Genomic DNA, 19,095 nt, shown 5'->3' with positions numbered 1-19,095 from the left:
CAGCTTCATGAGGTAGTCACCAGAAATGGTTTTCAAACAGTGTTGAACAGTGTTGGACATACTTACTTTAAAAAAGTAATTAGTTACAGACAAATTACTTCTCCCAAAAAGTAATTGAGTTAGTAAGTCAGTTACCACATTGTAAAAGTAATTAGTTACTCAGCAAAGTAACTGACGTTATTTTTATGTTCTATAACGCTATTACGTTCTATAACATCTTTAACGTCAAAGATGTTGCTGACCGAAAAATCGGAGCGTTTGTCTGTTTAACAGAGTGGCTCGCTCCTTCTCGGCTGGAGCTCACTCTAGCTGCATTTGGGCTATGGGGGTTGGGTTAGCAGCAGCAACACGTGTCGTGTTAGCATGTGTTGATGTGAGGTGCTTCATAAGATTCGAGTTGCTTGAGCCAGACGTGGATAAAGTCTTTTTCCTGGCCATAGCGTGCATGTTACATAAACATTCTTGCCTTTAAATATTACATGAGGGAAAAGTAGTGCCGATACTTCCAGTTCGAGAACACTACCCTTTAAATTTCCTTACTCGTCGCCATTGTCTTGTGTTTAGTGGTAGTCAGAGCGTGCAGTGAGAAAGCATGAGCAGGGCATCCGCCCACCCAGCCAATCACCATCGCATTTGCAACGGTGTCATCCCCCGTTTTCTCCAGGCAGCGTGATCGTAGCGCAAAGCCTGACACCTCGAGCTTCATTCAGCCAAATTGTAGTAACGCGTGCCACATTCTCAGTAACGATAACGCGCGCGGTCAACTATGGGAAAAGTAATTAATTAGATTACCGTTACTGAAAAATAACGCCGTAGTAACGCTGTTATACTTAAACGCCGTTCCCAGAGATGCTTAGCACTTGTTGGCTGCTTGGCCTTCACTGCGGTCCAGCTCAGCCCAAACCATCTCGATTGGGTTCAGGTCCGTGACTGTGGAGGCCAGGTCATCTGGTGCAGCACTCCATCACTCTCCGTCTTGCTCAAATAGCCCTTACACAGCCTGGAGGTGTGTTTGGGGTCTTTGCCTGTTGAAAAACAAATGATGGTCCCACTAAGTGCAAACCAGATGGGATGGCATGTCGCTGCAGAATGCTGTGGTAGCCATGCTGGTTAAGTGTACCTTGAATTTTAAATAAATTGCCAACAGCATCACCTGCAAAGCATCCCCACACCATCACACCTTCTCCTCCTCCATGCTTCACGGGGGAACCACACATTCAGAAACCATCCGCTCACCCAGACGCCGTAACTATCGGTAAGCAGGGTAAGCGGTGTACAGGCCTGGACCAATCAGGGGCCCGCATCACTGGAAGATATTGATTGACAGCCGGGGCCCCATATCGCATTTTCATTACTTGCGACAATCCCAGCTGTCCCACGCAGCCACTGACCAAGCAGGGAGTGAGAACGGGTACAATTTATTTCCTTGTTTCTATTATGAAGACGAGACGTGTGTGACTCGAACATCTCACATTTACCAACAAAACGCGTACAACGAAAGAACGTCAAAACACTTCAGACCTGCCAACATGTATACATTGTAATGAATGCTGTAAGGTTTTTTCACTATAATGTCACTTTAGCGGCTGCTGTTTGAATACTGTCGGCTCTCTGCGGAAGCGGGGCTGCTGCCCCATTTCCCCCCGACTGACGCTACGACACGACACAAACACACACAATCACTCGCGGTGGATGAAAAACGTAGATGAGACGACACAATGGCCTAAATTGAGGACAGCTAGCCGTTATTGTAAGTGCAATGATAAGTTAAAGTCCAATAAGTACTTTATCAAACCCGTATAAATGTGTGTGTGTGTGTGTGTGTGTGTGTGTATGGGGCCAGGATAGGAAATTAACTAACAATGTAAAGATCAACAAGCCATGACAGTATATATGTTCATATTTGATTCATTAAATAAATTATAATTTTTTGTCTTAAATCCACCAGCCATTTTTGTATTATACCAACATTTTCAGCATCCTGAGCCTTTTTGGTAAGGTTCCTAGGAAATCTCAGCCCAGAGTAATTAATTAATAGTAATTATTATTATTCTCCCCAAAACAAGTTTCCTTTTTATTTTTAAAGAACTATACAAAAATAATTGCAACTTTTTCTGCAACTTCATTGCAACAAACATACAAAAGACATCGCAACTTTTATCGCAATTTTTACAAAAGCTCCCGCGGAAATCTGGCATTTTTGGGCCCGAAGCAATCTCAAAAAAGGCTGCGAAATCCCGGAAGGACGACAGCCCTTATGTTTTTTTCATGTGTTATGGTGCGCATTCACCAGGGTTTTTATGTTGTTGTTGTGGTGCGCAGGCCAGCTGACAGTCTTGCCTGGGCCCCGGACCAGATAAGCTTAGATGGGCCCCCGTGCCCAGATCTCTCCCTTTCCCTTGCTTTTCCTCTCCTCTGCTCTTCCTCTCCTGTTCCTCTCCTCTTCCTCTCCTGCTCCTCTCCTCTGATCTTCCTCTAATCTGATCTTCCTCTCCTCTCCTCACATCTCTCACTGAAATTAAGTGTGTGATCAGTCTCTGATCCATCCTGCTCATACTCTCCAACAGGGCAGCGGGCCCCTCCCGCATCTCTCTCTCTCTCTCTCTCTCTCTCTCTCTCTCTCTCTCTCTCTCTCTCTCTCTCTCTCTCTCTCTCTCTCTCTCTCTCTCTGTCTCTCTCTCTCTCTCTCTCTCTCTCTCTTCTCTCTCACCGGTAGCCTGACTCTGTCCCTCCGTTGCGAGGCAGTGGGCCCCTCCCGCATCACTCTCTCTGTCCCCTGACAGCAGCTGGATCTCTCTCCTCTCTGTCTCATCTCTCTGACGGAGCTACCAAACTCACGTGTTGTCTCAGGCTTTTATACAAGCTAATGGACGTTAACATGAGAGCTGGCCTGTTAGCTTACGTTACAAGGCTACGTAAACGTCGGCTGCGCTGTTTCTTACCTTGCTCTACGTTGACAGTTCCAGCTTCACCGTCACCACCTTTTTTTTTTATATTTATTTAGAAAATCTCTAAGGCCTCTATTTTTCTTCTTCTTTTTCCTTCCTTTTCTGAGCACCGGACTTGTGCTGACCGGACATTTTGAGCGTACTGAACTTCAACAACATCAAATTTTGATAAGTGGCCAAACCATATTTGTGTTGGGGGTGGGGGGTTCTTGGACCACTATTTCAAGGACAATTAGGAAGAAAACAAATAAAAAGCTTTTATGTTCTCAAATATTACATATTTTTTTCCACAAATAGGCCTATTAAAATTTTTTTTTTTCAATTATTCCATAATTTAATGAGGGCCCAGTTCTGGCCCCCCTACTCTGGGCCCGGGACAACAGACCCGTTTGTCCCCCCTATCGGCGGGCGTGGTGTCGCATAGGCTGCTCCTGATTTTGTCAGTCATCTCATCTCTTATATGCTGTGTCTCTATCATCCTATCCTGTCCTATTCATGGTAGCCTACTCGGGGACATTGTGCCATCGTCGTCGTGCTGTAGTAGGGGGCCCGCCTTGATAATCCTGCATAGCGGGGCCCGCTGTTGGCTCGTTACGCCACTGTGCTCACCTAGTCTGCGTCTCACAAAGACACGACGGTTGGAACCAAAAATCTCACATTTAGACTCATCAGACCAAAGTACAGATTTCCACTGGTCTAATGTCCAATTCTTGCATTCCTTGGCCCAAACAATTCTCTTCTTTTGTTGTTCCTCAGTAATGGCTTCTTTGCAGCAATTTGACCATGAAGGTCTGATTCATGCAATCTCCTCTGAACAGTTGATGTTGAGATGTGTCTGCTACTTGACCTTTGTGAAGCATTTATGTGGGCTCTAATCTGAGGAGCTGTTAATTTGCGTTTTCTGAGGCTACTAACTCTAATGAACTTATCCTCTGTAGCACAGGTAACTCTTGATCTTCCTTTTCCTGGGGCGGTCTTCATCATAGCGCTTGATGGTTTTCGCAACTGCACATGAGGATACATTCAAAGTTTTTTAAAATGTCTTGAAGTAATGATGAATTGTTGTTTCTCTTTACTTAGCTGAGTATTTCTTGCCATAATATGAATTAAAACAGTATAGGGCTTTTTACTGTTAATTGGTAGCGCTACCAACCCTATCTCTGTACAACCCAACTGAGGGTTTTAAACACACTACAAAGACTACCTCATGAAGCTGATTGAGAGAATGCCAAGTGTGTGCAAAGCTGTCATCAAAGCAAAAAGTGGCTACTTTGAAGAAACTAAAATATAAAACCTATTCAATTTTCAATATTCAAAACAATTTAATGCAACGTGTAAGTGGCCACAGCCCACAGCAGCTACAACCTGTACAGTCTGTGGTGTGATGAAGATCAAGTACGGTGTATTTGACGCGAGCTGCAGAGATGCCACCAAAACCTTTGTATGGCCGGAAAGGAGAGGTGGGTGGCATTTTATGCAACTAAATGCTTCCATTACATGATGGGCATTGAATTAAGTAGAAAAAGGAAATTATCAAGTGAAAGTACTCGATTAGTATTGTTTTTTCAATATGATTAATGTGATACCAGTAGGGTTGGGTACCGAAACCCAGTTCCACTATGGTACCGGTTCCTACGCAAACGGTAGTATTCAGACCGGATTAGAACGCAAATTTCGGTTCCTCATTTTGGTTCCGACTGAAATATTTTCCCTCTGTCACTCCGGACAGCAGCAGACTCTTTTTCTTTCTCCCTTTTCTGCCAAGTGGCGCACATGCCCACTTGCGGTGTGAAGCGCGTGTCCGCTATTCTGCAACATGCACTCTACTATCACTGCTGATAGACGGCTTTTTGTACACACTCCAAAACGGACGTAAAAATATCACACTTTCTCTGTAGTCTACCGTTAGCAACCTTATCTGTCCTCTCTGAAAACTGACAGAGAGCAGAGCTCTGAACGAACACACACAGAGCTGCAGATGATGCGAACTATGTCGGCTCTGCAGTTTTGTTTAAGTCCCAGTGAGTCACGGAAATGCCGATAAAGTGGTTTCTAGTGTGGTTACAGTTTTTCATATCTTCACGCCACAGCGTTTGCTGCGAATATGATATTAATGGCGAGCGCAGCGGTCGCGGTGCTATTGACATTGCACTTCCTGCGAGGCGAAGCCAGGTACAACAGTGGTTTCTATGCCCTGGTGACTGACTGACAGGCTGAGGTTGGAAGGCAAGGTAGCTTTATTTCTACAGCACCTTTCAGAACGAAGGCAATTCAAAGAGCAATTAAAACGGTCATGATGAAAATAAAACAGGCTAAAAATAATATACAAATACAATAATAAACTAAATATATATATTTTTTACTGTCATGACAGCGATGGGGCTGTCAGTTTACCTTTTATGTTGCATCTTCAAAAGTGACACTGAATTTGAAACAGCACATTGTAATTCTTGCATCTATTATCAAAGTATTTATTAGTAATAGCCTACAGTGGAAATTAGTAGAAATGTGAATATTTGGTTAGCATGTTGATTTCACGGTGTGTGCCCCTAAATGTTCTGGTTGTGCCCCTAAAATGTTCAGTTTGAGGCCACCGTGCTCCTAGTGAAAAAGTTAGTCTGGAGCCCTGTAAAGTTTGAAGCTGGTTGGCATACCAACTCAACATTTATTTTGTTACTTGTTAATAATGTAACTGTTATTTGTTAAATTATTGTAGTTATGTGTTAGGTGACTTAGGTTTACTTATTATATATTTAAGTACTTTAAAACGTTAATATATTGTTCAATTTAAATCCTTTTCAATAAAAAAAAACTCCATTAAAAAAGCCTTTCTTTTATGTCATTTTTCAGTTTTTCAAGAATCGGTTTAGGAATCGAATCGTTTTAAAAAGTACCGGTTCGGAATCCGTAAAATCAAACGGTACCCAACCCTAGATACCAGCCCTAACTTGCTCATGATAAAATGCAATCCTTATTTTGTTTTTAAGATATGGTGACCAGACTTCCCCTGTTTCGGTGACCTGTCCCTGGCCTGAGCTGTCCCCGGAAATGTCCCCCGTTTTTCACTGTGACCGACAGACCTGAAATTGGAATAAAATAGTCGTGCACCCTACACGCACAGGCTCAAGACAGCCAGTGCCCCAGCAAGCCTCAGAGCTCAAAGATGTTATAGAATAGCTATTTTACGATGCTAAAATTACTGTTTTATGTTTTTAAAAAAGGATCTTACTCTTTAACAGAAAGATCGACCTCTTTAGAAATCCTTTCCATAATGTTGTCAGACACTTAGAATATTAATCTGAGCCTGTCAGTGGCAAAACGAGCATTTTTATGAATGTAAATACAAGCTGGACAATTGACGTCCTATTAACTTACATTGTAGCTTGTTTCACTGTTGCTGACTGCAGCGATCTCGTTTAATACTGGACCAATGTCAAAGGAATATATTTCCTCAATAGTTTTAATTGTATCCGATACTCAATGAGCTGTTGTGTGTGTGTGTGTGTATGTGTATGTGTATATATATATAAATAATCAAGTCTTACCTCTGAATTTCTTTTGAAAGTGCACCAGATTGATGCATTTAAATGTTAAAATAGACAACATTTTCTTACAGGGGAGCATGCGGCCAGCCCTCGGGTTCCGGTGCCCGTGTGCAGCTCTAGGTGTAGTGACTAATAAGTAATTTATTTTTTTATTTCTTAATCTTGTACTGTTGGTGTGTTCAGATTGGTCTTCTTCACAAGATTAAGGTGACGTTCGACCCAAAGAGAAAGAGGCGACAATTCCAACTAAAAGACAACACCGATTCCATCGAGATCTTCATGTGGGGGGAAGCCACCGAGCAATTAACAAACATTATCAGTTGGAGATGCCGTTCGGGTTTCCAACATGAAGACCAATCATTACTCTTGACTCGTATCGCTGAACTCTACTGTATACACCAGCATTAAAAAGGTACCTGCACTGATTTCCCCGCTCTACTTTTATAAAGCCACAAGTTAGCCATGTTTGTCTCTGGAATGTGGCACATCTGGACATTAAATTATGAATCCTACTATGGCGAAGGTATGACCTGCTTACTCAGCCTCTGATTGGCTGTTATTCGTTGGTGGGGTCAGGGCAAGCCAATTAGCAGTAAAGGAGGGTCAATGCCTTCGCCAGAGTAGGAAGAAGAATATCGCAAATCTGAACAGTAGAATTTTGGTAAAAAAAAAAATTACTTTTAAGGTAAATTTGCCTAGGCTCAAAAGCATCCAGAATGTGAGAATTAAAATGATAGGAATCACAAAAGTCACGAAGGAGGAGACTCACCTGGACACCGGAGTCTAACCAACAGGTGCACATGTTTGTTGTGGCTTCTCGACTTCTGGCAAAGGTGCTGACTTTGGACAGCATGCTAGAACTTCCTGTAATTGGTCCGAAAGAACCATAGAAAATAAATGTTTTCACACTAAAAACCAACCCAAACCTGGTTCAGTTTAAGCTGTACCGACGCCGCTACCTTTTTGTTTCACCAAGGTTCAGCTGTTTGATCCAGGGAGGTTTCACACCTGCAATTTTGGTTTGAATCAAACTAAAAAACGGGACCTAACAAGGCGTGAAAGAGCCCCTTAAACAAAAATCCTACCTTCATTACAACAGTTGTTGTTCATACAACAGAAAGTGATATGTTGTATTTTACTGTATTATACTGAGGGGTGTTCCCAATATTTGACATACATAAGAGGAATTATTTATATATTGTTTTAATCTTGTGCTTTGTTCAGATGGATCCTTGTGCAGCTGTGAAGCCCAAAAAGAAGATCCTCCAAAACATCCAAAACCTCCCAGGTAGCTGCAGGGACATCTCTGTCCTTTTTGTGGACCGTACCGTTGTTACCAGGGTGTTAATTATCTCTTCATTACTTTCAAGGGATGTAACGATACACTCGACCCATAATTCGATACGATTCAGGATTTTAAATTGAATGTACTTTTTCATAATTCCTTTAATTCTATAAACTGTGCAAAACCAAGATATGTGTCCTCTGCCCAATTCCCCTAATCTTACTATTAGATTAAATTTAAAAATTAAAGTTTATTAATTCTCTTAATTATCCTGATCAAGTGGGTTTTTTTCGTGGGCGTAGCTCATCAGATAATATCAGGCGTCTTATTAATATTGTCTGTAGCTGATAGACGATCCCCAATAGCTGCTATTTCCCTTCGATATGGTTGAATGGGGCTACATGTTCAAAATTTTGGAGATTTATGGGTTTGGCAGCATTTTTGTAAAGTGGATTAAGGTGCTGTATAAACACCCAGAGGCTGCAGTGCAAACTTAGGGGTTAATTTCTGAATTTTTTGTTCTGGGAAGAGGAACAAGACAGGGCTCACCTCAGTCTCCTTGGTTGTTTTGGTTAGCCATAGAGCCTTTGGCAGCAGCTATAAGGCTGGAGACTAATACTTCCCAGGTTTTATGGTAGGATAGCCTGACAAGCCAGACCCACATCCAGATGTTGGGTCTGAGAACTCACCATTGACGGAGCTCAATCCCGAGCGGGATAAACGGTTGTCTTTCAAATTCCCTCTGTACGCAATAGGATAGTGCTACAACCAGGCAGAGCAACAAAGAAGGTAGAGAAGCTAGTTGATAGGTTAAACTTTTGCTGTATCTGGTCGGCAAACTCCGAACACATCTTCCTTTTTAAGAATGATTTCTGTGCCGTTCTTTGTTCTTTTCTCAAAGAAAAGCTTAACTCCAAGTCTTCCAGAAGACCGCTGTTCACCAGCAGCAGCAGCAGCCATAAGCCCCGCCCACCGACTCTATAACGATGTGATTGGCCTGACCAAAATTTGGTTTTTCTCACCCTGGCTGCAAAATAAATTTGCTGCCACTAGGGGTCCGTCTGATTTCCAGGCTAATGGTAGGAGGTTTAGTGCACAAATATGCTTTATGCAGATGATATATTACTTTTGTGTCCGAACCTAGCAGATCAACACCCTGTCTACTCGTGATCATAGACTCTTTCTAGAAATGTTCAGGTTATAGGGTAAATCGGTCTCCATCTAGGTAAACAGAGAACTAATGGTATATCAACATATATATTAATACAAAACTAGGGGGCACCATCAGAAAAACATAAGGTATAAAATAAAAAGGTTTCAGACCAAGTACCACTTTCCCAATAAAATACCTCACGGACCACCTAACTGCTAAAATATACCCAAAACAATATGCCTCCTACGTCAACAGATATTACAGGCAAATTAAATGTCAGGGTTTTTTGCCATTTGAGTGGGAAGAATGGTGCTGCTTATAAGCGTAAACGTTAATCCTTCTGTATTTCCTTCAAATGTCACACTGATCATTTGTGATTTTTATTTGGAGGCAGTGTTGCAAAATGGTTGGATTCATTGCTGAAGTTCGACAACACAGAAAAACTGCAAATTTCAAATAATAATGTCATTTACATACATACAAGTTTGGCCCACTCTTACAAATACTGTCTAAAAGTACAACACAAACTGACAAAAGTCTTTTACCTGTTTATCTTCTAGGGCCAAGTGGAGCAATTCAACAGAGGAATGACCCAACAAAGGACAGCGACTCATCAGAGGACAGCAACTCATCAGAGGACAGCGACTCAGCAGCAGACTGCAAGCAACCAAAGAAAAAGCTGTCCAATGATCAGGCAGAGTTTTTAAAAAGTGATCCGAACCAGCTCCTGGATAAACTCCTTCAGCGTGGTGTTATAAATGATGAGGAAAGGCAGTCAGTCAAAACAAAAACCAGAGAGTATAATGCACAAGCTGTGATCGACATGGTGCAGAGAAAGGGACCTGGAGCCTGCTCACATCTAGACAGTCTTCTCCGTGAGGTGGATCAGTACGTTTCCGGAAAGCTGAAATTAATCCGAAGCTAAAGCAAAAAAACTAAGGTTTTGTGGCACAGGGGACAAGCAGTGTTGAGTTTTTATGCTCCACATATCTGGAACAAAGTCCCAGAAAACTGCAGGTCCACTGCAACTCAGTTCTTTTAAATCAAGGCTAAAGACCTTTCTTAAGTAATTGCTTATTTCTTACACAGTAACTTTTATTCTTGTTTATACTTTTATATCTGTCTGATTCTGTTTTAATATTTTAACTGTATTTTTAATTGCCTTGATGCTCAAATGTTCTTTACATATAAAGCTGCCTTGCCTATTGTCATCTGTCAGCCTGTTTTATTAAGTTAACTGTAGGCTTGTTCGAAATGAACTGCGCCTCGCCTGTAAAGTGGACGAGAGCAGGCGGCAGCAGCCAGGGGCGGTGACAAAAATCCGCTCTCAAGTCGGACAGTTTACAGCCGATTCCAGCAGCCTTCAGGCTGAACAGGAAGTCACAGAAACACTCACATCCTGTTAGTTGACGTCTGATTCCGATTTAATAAAATGTTATCAGACCCATATATCAGCTCCTACACAGTCTCCAGTTGTTGTTATTATGACAGAGTAGCTGTCAGAATGCTCTACATGCGAGCGCGGTGAAGTTGGCTGGACGTTTGATATTCACTTGATATTCGATTTTAACTTCCTGTTCTGTTGTTAGGTTCTGTCTAAGGGGCCGTCTACAAATTACCGTTTTGGTAGATTGCAAAGAATTTTCTCAGACATATATTCACCAAAAATCAATGAAAGGGACTTTTCTCATTCCGATTGCTGTAGTAGCTGCCAATAGTAAGCCTTTACTTACTACAGGTCATATTTGTCTCATATGTCACATGATGGTGAAACAGTATGCAATTAAAAGTTTAAAATATTCACCAAAAATCAACCAAAAGACATTTTCTCATTCCGATTGCTGTAGTAGCTGCCAATAGTAAGCCTTTACTTACTACAGGTCATATTTGTCTCATATGTCACATGATGGTGAAACAGTATGCAATTAAAAGTTTAAAATATTCACCAAAAATCAATGAAAGGGACTTTTCTCATTCCGATTGCTGTAGTAGCTGCCAATAGTAAGCCTTTACTTACTACAGGTCATATTTGTCTCATATGTCACATGATGGTGAAACAGTATGCAATTAAAAGTTTAAAATATTCACCAAAAATCAACCAAAAGACATTTTCTCATTCCGATTGCTGTAGTAGCTGCCAATAGTAAGCCTTTACTTACACACGTCATATTTGTGCCATATGTCACATGATGGTGAAACACCATGTTTGTAAACAGCATCTATTTACAGGCCTTGTTCTTGCCTCCTCTATTTTGGTCAAAGGAATCAAAGTTAGAATTATTGTTTCTAGAGGAACAAAATAAGTGTTACATATACATGTGCTTGGTGGGGGCAGGGTTTATTCTGAAGATTGTGATGCAGACAGAAACACACATGCACATGCAAATGCAGTTATCTCCTCAAATATATGGAATTATTCGAAGTTTTTGGCTTTAAGGTAAGGTAAAATACAACAATAGGTTACTGATGAATAGTGTAAACATGTCAAATTTTAAACATATTTTATTGAGTTTTTATGAAGTAAATGCTTGGTGTGCAGTGCATTGTAGGGAAGGGAAAACATGTTTTTTATCATGTGATACCTAAAGTTGTATTTGCAAGCATGTTAAAATGCAAAAACAGTTTAGGACTATTACTTTATTGTGTATAGTGAGGCTGGCACTCATTTCACTGTGGGAAAATTTGATAATGTTGCAAGAAACTGGGGTATCGGGGGAGGGGAGCGCAGTAGGGACAGTAGAGCAGAGTGATTGATACATTGGAGGGGAGAACATTAAAGTGCTCATATTCTGCTCATTTTCAGGTTCATAATAGTATTTTGAGGTTGTAGCAGAATAGGTTTATGTGGTTTAATTTTCAGAAAACACCATATATTTGTTGTAGTGGACATTGCTGCAGCTCCTCTTTTCACCCTGTGTGTTGAGCTTTCAGTTTTAGCTACAGAGTGAGACATCTCAATTCTGTACAATCTTTGTTGGGAGTTGCACATGCTCAGTAAGTACTGCTAGCTTGTCAGTTGCAGAGTATGAGGGAGTGCCACGCTAGCAGCTAGGCGAGCATTATAACGTGTGTTTCAAAGTGACCACGTTTGTCTCTGAAGTAAAGGCTGGACTACAATAGAACTGTTTGGAGCAGTTGGTGAACAGTGTTATCTGTTGGAGATGGTAAGGCCCTTTGGGGTGGACTTTGGGCTTTTTCACTTTGTAAACCAATAGACGCGCGCCAAAAAGATATATAACACAATAAAGGAAAGGGGAAAAGCCAAAAGCACAATATGAGCACTTTAAGGTGGTCTGGTATATTAAGGTGGGCTTAAATATTGGGTGAGCTACATTTAATTGTGGTCAAATTATATCAAAATTTACAGCGGTTTGAGATGGGGGTTTTAGGTCTATGTGCTTCATTCAAGAGCTTGACAAAAGACAGGATGATAGAACACTAACTTATCATGTTTAATTACTTTAATATATTATATATTACTTTATAATTATTATAGTGAGACAAAGTCTAGGCCTAGTTTTATGTTTGCAATAACAAAGAATAAATTAATCACTAACAAAGCAACTTTTGTGGTAAAAAAAAACATCACAGACAGAACCACCTTCAAGAGCATTTTACTGGTGTCTATCTATAAAAAATACTGTTTGTGTCTTTGAGTATTACGTTTTCATCAACTATTACATTTTAAATTGTCCTTTGAATTTGTTTAGGAAAATGCCAAAACTGAGAAAGGGAAAGAGAGGATCCCAGAAAGATTTATGGGAGGAAGCAGGAGGACTGTAGGCTGTTGTGAGGGAATTTTCAAAAGTTAACTTGAGAGGTGCCACTTACAGTTCAGATCTATGGTCAGAATTGTCCATTTCACTTTTGGAATTAAAAACTATTCCAAAAACACTGGTTGTGGGTAATATGGAGCAGCAACAGGAGGGGTCTTAGAGACAGGGTGCATAGACAGGAAAGCAAAACTAATGCTGAAGTTGAAGACTGTATTCCATCAGATGTATGTAAAGGAGCTGGATCAGACATGATCATAGATAACTTGCCCGAGTTCAATGATGATGTAGCCCCGTCTGAAAGGAATGAAAGAGATGTGAGTGATGAAGAGCTTGGTAGAGAGAGTGGTTCTGTGGCTAAAGACGAAGATGATCAGGAAGAAAAGAGTGAACAGGATGAAACACATGTAAGTGATGAAGAGCTTGGTAGAGAGAGTGGTTCTGTGGCTACAGACGAAGATGATCAGGAAGAAAAGACTGAACAGGATGAAACACATGTAAGTGATGAAGAGCTTGGTAGAGAGAGTGGTTCTGTGGCTACAGATGGAGACGATCAGGCAGAAGACAGTGTAGAGGATGCTTCAAATCCTGTAACAGCAGAAAAAGTGGTTGCATTTCAAACAAAAAAAGAATACAAAAAGAATACAATTAGAAAGATTTCTCCAGTTCCTAAGAAGTTCAGAATATTTTTAGATAATAAAACTTGGAGGTCAATCAGACCAGAGAAAGGAACAAAAAAATTAAGGGAACCATGGACACATGTGATCTATGATAAATTCAACCAAACAAACCATTGCTGTGTTCTTGCCTTCAAATATCAACATGCTCGATTGCAAAACAGCAGAAAAAGAAATTGCCCATATGTTCATATCAAGGCTGTGTGTACATTTCCCTCCTGCCGGGCACAATACACATTTTGGATGAGCAAAAGGCCAACATTACAACAAAAAAAGGTGTCCCTAACTGTTTACCGCCACGGACATGTGTGTCACCTCAGACAACACACAAGGAAACGAAAAGCTTCGGGTATGAAAAGAGGTACAATTGCCAAAAAAGTCAAAAAGGGAGTGAGCAATACGTACTACCAGCTCCTCAGTCAAACACCGAGTGAAGAAGTTAGGGCAGGTAACCTGACAAGATCTCTTAACAGAGACATTTTAAAAGCAATATCTTCTGAAGTCAGGAAGGCTGCATCCCTAAATGAAAATGTGGTGTTGGAGGTCCTTCTCACTCAAAAAATAATGAGGGAATGTGACACAAACTTCATACATTTCCCTGGGTACATCCAAGATTTTCAAGTTGACCCATTCAGTACTCATATGTACAGCGAGACAGGGATTGGGATTTTGGTTGGCCATCTGAGGAAGAAAGCACCAGTAAGCCTTTACCTAGACGCCACAGGAAGTGTGGTGTCTAAAATCCCAGAAGCAGAACCACGTATGTTATATTACGCACTGGTTTTGGCCGGAGGGACGTGGCACACCACCTTTACCAGTAGCGGAGATGTTGTCAAATGACCACACCGTTCCATCCATCTCCCACTGGTTGATGCGCTTTCTCCACACTGTCTCAAAATTCGGCGTACATACAGTAAGGCATGTGGAGACAGACTACAGTTGGGCCCCTGATTCAAGCGGTTCTCCTTTCTTTTAACAAAGAAAGGCGTTCAGCTTACCTTAACCGGTGTTTTGCCATTTGCAGGGGCAAACAGAAGTGGAAGACTTTCAGAAGCTCTACATTTATCCACCTCTGTTCTGCCCATGTGCTGAAAGCTGTGGCCCAAGTAATTGGCAGACATGTAACAGATAAAAGACACCGTGAATTTCTTATATTCGTGTTTGCCAGGCTGCAAAACAGCCAGTCATTGCAAGATGGCGTCGAGATTTTCCGGTGTCTTTGCATTATCTTGCTTGCCAAGACCAACGTTACAGCTGTCAAAGACTGCCTGCAAGCACTTCAAAGAGTAATTCGCCGGTTCAAGTGTGAACCCAGTGTGAAAGAAGATCCTACTCACATTAATCCGTGAGGAAGAAATTGAGCAAGCAAAGACCATTGTGGGCAGATCACCCTTTTCTGCTGTCTTCCAAGGTGTTTATGAAGATGCTGCAGTAGCCATTACCACAGAGGAGTCACCGGAGAGAGAACATCTATCACTGCCCTGGGATCATCAAAGCACTAATGGATAACTACATGGCCATATTTCCCATGTGGAGTGGAATAATGTTGGGAGACTTGAGAAGACATGTGGCTGACATACGACAAAGGAAGGAAGAAAGAGGTTTCGGAGGACAACAGGAAAAAAGGGAAACCAATTGTCATGTTGAAGGATGGTTCGGAATAGTGAAGCAACACATCCTCGCGAAAAAAGCACATGAGACCAGCAACCTCCATTCGCACCATGTACACATCTCTGCATGGAAGGTACATAGAGCACACAATGCAGCATGACTTGCCAGATCGCCTCATCACTAACTAAGCCTTTAAGATCCACAGACATAAAAGTTTTCAGAGGAGACATGGGGCCAAGAAGAATGAGAAAGTGAGCAAGTCCAAGTACTATACTGTTCCTGACACAATGCCTGCACCTAAACAGAAAAGGGGACAAAAGAAACACACAGGCAAAATAAGAAGTGTTGGTAACAAAACTGACACAAGATGCTCAAACAAGGTCTTACAACTCCCTGCCAGCCAAGAGACAACACCAGAAGAGGCCAGTGATGGTGAAACAAACAGCCATGATGAGAGCACTGATGCGGAAGGTTCAGAGGTGTGTTCACATCTTCTTTAGTATATTATAACCCCAAATCACAAAGAGTGTAAAATGTGAATAAAAACAAGATGTAATAATCTTCAAATGTCATGAAGTCATATTTAGCTACTAAAAGGACACATCAAACATATCAAATGTTAAAAATGACAAATTTGATCACTAAAATAAAATGTATGCTGTACATGCAAGAAAGACATTGTTAAGGAAACATAAAAAAAATTAAAGCATGATTGACACAGCTGTATTCACCAAATTACCCAGTTTGAATCCTTCAGTTAGAAACATATACCAGTAGTTACGTTATTAACATTAATATTAGAAATGCATAAAGTTTAATAATGTGACAAATATTAATGACTACAAAATGAGGTGGGCTTGTTCAATGGCAGCTTTCTGTACCAGGACTAGAGCTTGAGTTTGCAAAAATTTTAATGAGTTTGCAAATGATGTATGAAGTGATTACAAATTTGTGTTCATACTGTATGCTTGTAGGTTGATGCCCTTTGGAAATCAAATTCAACTGAAGTTGTTGTGGCTGTTGTGAGATATGCGAAACAGAAGCTTGATTTCACCCTGCGGCACAGAGAATTTCTCAGTTTAAGGCCTGATGAACTGCTCATAGGCGAGGCAAGTATACCATTAAAACTGTTGTTGTCCCACATTGTTTATGTGTAATTAATGTATCTATTTATTTACAAAGTTTATCTGAAAATGAAATAACTTATTTTGCATAACATGATATGCAACAAGGATGTCAGACTAGAAGGTCTGGAGGGGTGACTTCAGAAAAAGTTTGAGCAAAGGTGTTGCATTATTGATCAGTTCTCTGACATGTTGACAGTGGCATTTACAGATTTTATGATTACCTACATTTTCTCCAAAAGGTGATTGGGTGCTACATTCAAGTGATCCTCAATTCAAAGAAGTCTGCTGACCGACTATACAACATGAATCACTATGTAATGGGACTAATTTTACATGGCACAAGAGAGCAGATGGCCAGGCAAGGGTTGACAAATGTAGGATAAGTAAATTGTCCTCATTTATTATTCTCCTTTTGCTTCTGTACAGAAATAACACTGTACTTACTGTGACAATTTTATGACTACTTTATTTTGTCAGGTCACATTTGATGATTATGATGGAGCCATTGGATTTGTTAATATACGAAATATGCACTGGAAGTTTGTGGTGAGTACAGCAACTTATGTAATCCTATGAGCCTTTACAGTATGAACTGTATGGCTCATGGTTTGTGCATTTAAAGGGTTGTCTGAAGTAATTAAGTAGTATGCCATTAACCTTATCAAGTAAATACACGTAGGTATGTTAATATGTTTGAATGAAAGGTGAAGAGCTTTAAACATTTTAGTAAGTAATAAACTCGAAGAAAGTGCTAGATTTAAGATTGTGACATATTTCTTATTTAGCCAAACGTTGTCCATGCTGTAGCATGCTATTAATACCTCATTGTTTTTAAGATTGTTATATTCTTTTAAATATCTTCATCCCTATCTTCATGAAATCATTTCTGTCACGTCTGTGTTTCCTTTGTGTCTTGTGGGATCATTACGTTCTGTCTGTGTACTGTTGGAGGGTGAGTTCGCGGTTTCCCTGTTGCTGAGTTTCCTTGTAGTTTTTCATGTCTTTAGTTTCCACTGTGATTTTTTGGAACTTGTTTTTGCTCTGCTAGTTTATGGACACCTTTTTTTGTAGTTTTCTTGTAAATAAATTCTCAACTCTGAACTGAACTGCATTTGGGTCCAAGCCTCGCTACTTACCTTTTGTAACAATTTCCAAGTATTGTCCAAACAAAGCACTGTGCTCATCCAACAGTATTTCATTTGTGGCCCCTACTTATCCTCTTTTAAGATTTCAGTTTTTTTAATCATTCTTTAATAACCAATATTGTGGAACTTCAACCTGACAAATCTGTCAATTCTAAGTGAAGTTTTTAGTTGAATGTTAAAAGGTAATTAAAAAGGTTTGTCAATTGTGGCTTTGGTGTTTTACCAAAACAAAGCTACTTATGTTATTTTTTTTTTTGCAGACATAGGCTTAAAAATTGCATGGTTTAATATGTTACTTTTCAAACCGTATCTTCATGCCCTCTCAAGCCACAATTTTTGTGGTTCGATCCTCTCAGCAAGGACAAATGAAGTTGAGGACTCCAGAAAGGCCCGGCCACAGATTTGGGTAATATCAAATAGATTAATGGAAATAGATACGTAACACACACATTTGCTAAAAGCATAACAGAAGACGTGAAGGTTACAAACAAAAATACATTTTCCTTTCATCCTGTAGACAGTTACTTCAAGATGCTTGAAACAGACTTGGAAAGGAGGACTGGGTTAACATAAAGTGGAAGCCTGGGAAGATAACCCACACCTTTCAGGAAGATGTAACCAGTTGTGGGGTCTTTGTCATGCAGGTGATTCTGTACAACATGCAATCTTTATGATAGCTCTAGAACTTTGTTTTAATATGTGAAATCATACACAATGCATGTGTTTTTGCCCATCCGTACAGATGGCCAAGATGACAGTGATGGAGTTTCCAAAGATGCCAGTCGTTTTCGATTGACTCATCCAAAGAGTCTCTTAAAAATCAAAGAAGACTCATGGCAGAAGAAATTCTCATGGCATCAGGTATATATCAGAATATTTAATGTTAAACCCTTACTACAAAGTAAATAATAATATACTTTTATTATTCTTTATCAGTTTCAAAGGATGAGTTCTGCTCCTTCTGTGGAAATAAGAACCTGCCTGCTGGAGATGATGTTTGGGTGAGAATTTATGTTTATTTGATTTAAAACATCAATAAATAATCTGAATACTGGATAATCTGGTGATAATCTGGTGATAATCTGGAGTCAAATTCCAGAGAAAACATTAAAGTAATCAAATAATGTCTAATTACATCAACGGTGTTATGTTAACATTTTCTTTTTAATCGATGTGTAGATTCAGTGTGGAAATTGCACAAGATGGTTTCCACGCAGTGGCCTAGGAATGACTGCAGCACAAATACCAAACAAAAATACCCCTTGGGATTGTGTGTTGTGTATCAGCCCTAGCTAAAGAGGCGTGTAGGTGAGTTTGGGGTTTAAAATCTGGTAACTACAGGATCCAAAATTTCAACTACTGCCACGATGGCAATTGTACACAAACTGCATATAAAAGGAACATTAAACACACCAAGAAAAAGTAAATAAAGCTAGAATTTTTTTGATGTTTTCATTTATTCACATAATTAATACAGATCTGAAATAATTTTCTATGTGACAATTAACATTGTGGATGTGGTCATTAAGAATGAATGTGTGATACCGATATTTCAGTTAGTTGTGCCACCTTTTTTGTTGTTCGTAGTTACATAAAAGTTTACATAACATAGCATAAAAATTTAAAAAAATAATTTTACATGACACACATATATATATTTATATATATATATATATATATATATATATATATATATATATATATATATATATTTTTTTTTCTAGTGTTGCAGACATAAGCTTCCTGAAGATTACATGGTTTTTATATTATTTTACTTTTTAAACAACATCTTCATGCCCTCTCAAGCCACATTTTTGTGGTTGATCCTCTG

General features: G+C 40.0%; 1 protein-coding gene and 2 long non-coding RNA genes across 4 annotated transcripts in view; 2 read left to right on the top strand and 1 right to left on the bottom strand.

Moving 5' to 3' along the window:
• LOC120543671 overlaps positions 1-19,095 on the bottom strand; it is a 620,163-nt gene that overhangs the window by 114,042 nt on the left and 487,026 nt on the right. The gene's annotated exons all lie outside the window — the stretch shown is intronic.
• Positions 6,830-9,575, top strand: LOC120543687. The gene is made up of 3 exons (XR_005636383.1): positions 6,830-6,905; positions 7,718-7,781; positions 9,492-9,575. It is a non-coding gene; the product is annotated as an uncharacterized LOC120543687 (long non-coding RNA).
• On the top strand, positions 18,061-18,461 carry LOC120543690. Its single transcript, XR_005636386.1, has 3 exons — positions 18,061-18,125; positions 18,201-18,265; positions 18,444-18,461. It is a non-coding gene; the product is annotated as an uncharacterized LOC120543690 (long non-coding RNA).

Source organism: Perca fluviatilis, chromosome 16, assembly GCF_010015445.1.
Source record: "Perca fluviatilis chromosome 16, GENO_Pfluv_1.0, whole genome shotgun sequence".
Lineage (NCBI taxonomy): Eukaryota > Metazoa > Chordata > Actinopteri > Perciformes > Percidae > Perca > Perca fluviatilis.
Note: the sequence above shows the minus strand (reverse complement) of the source record. Positions and strands in the feature narration are given on the sequence as shown.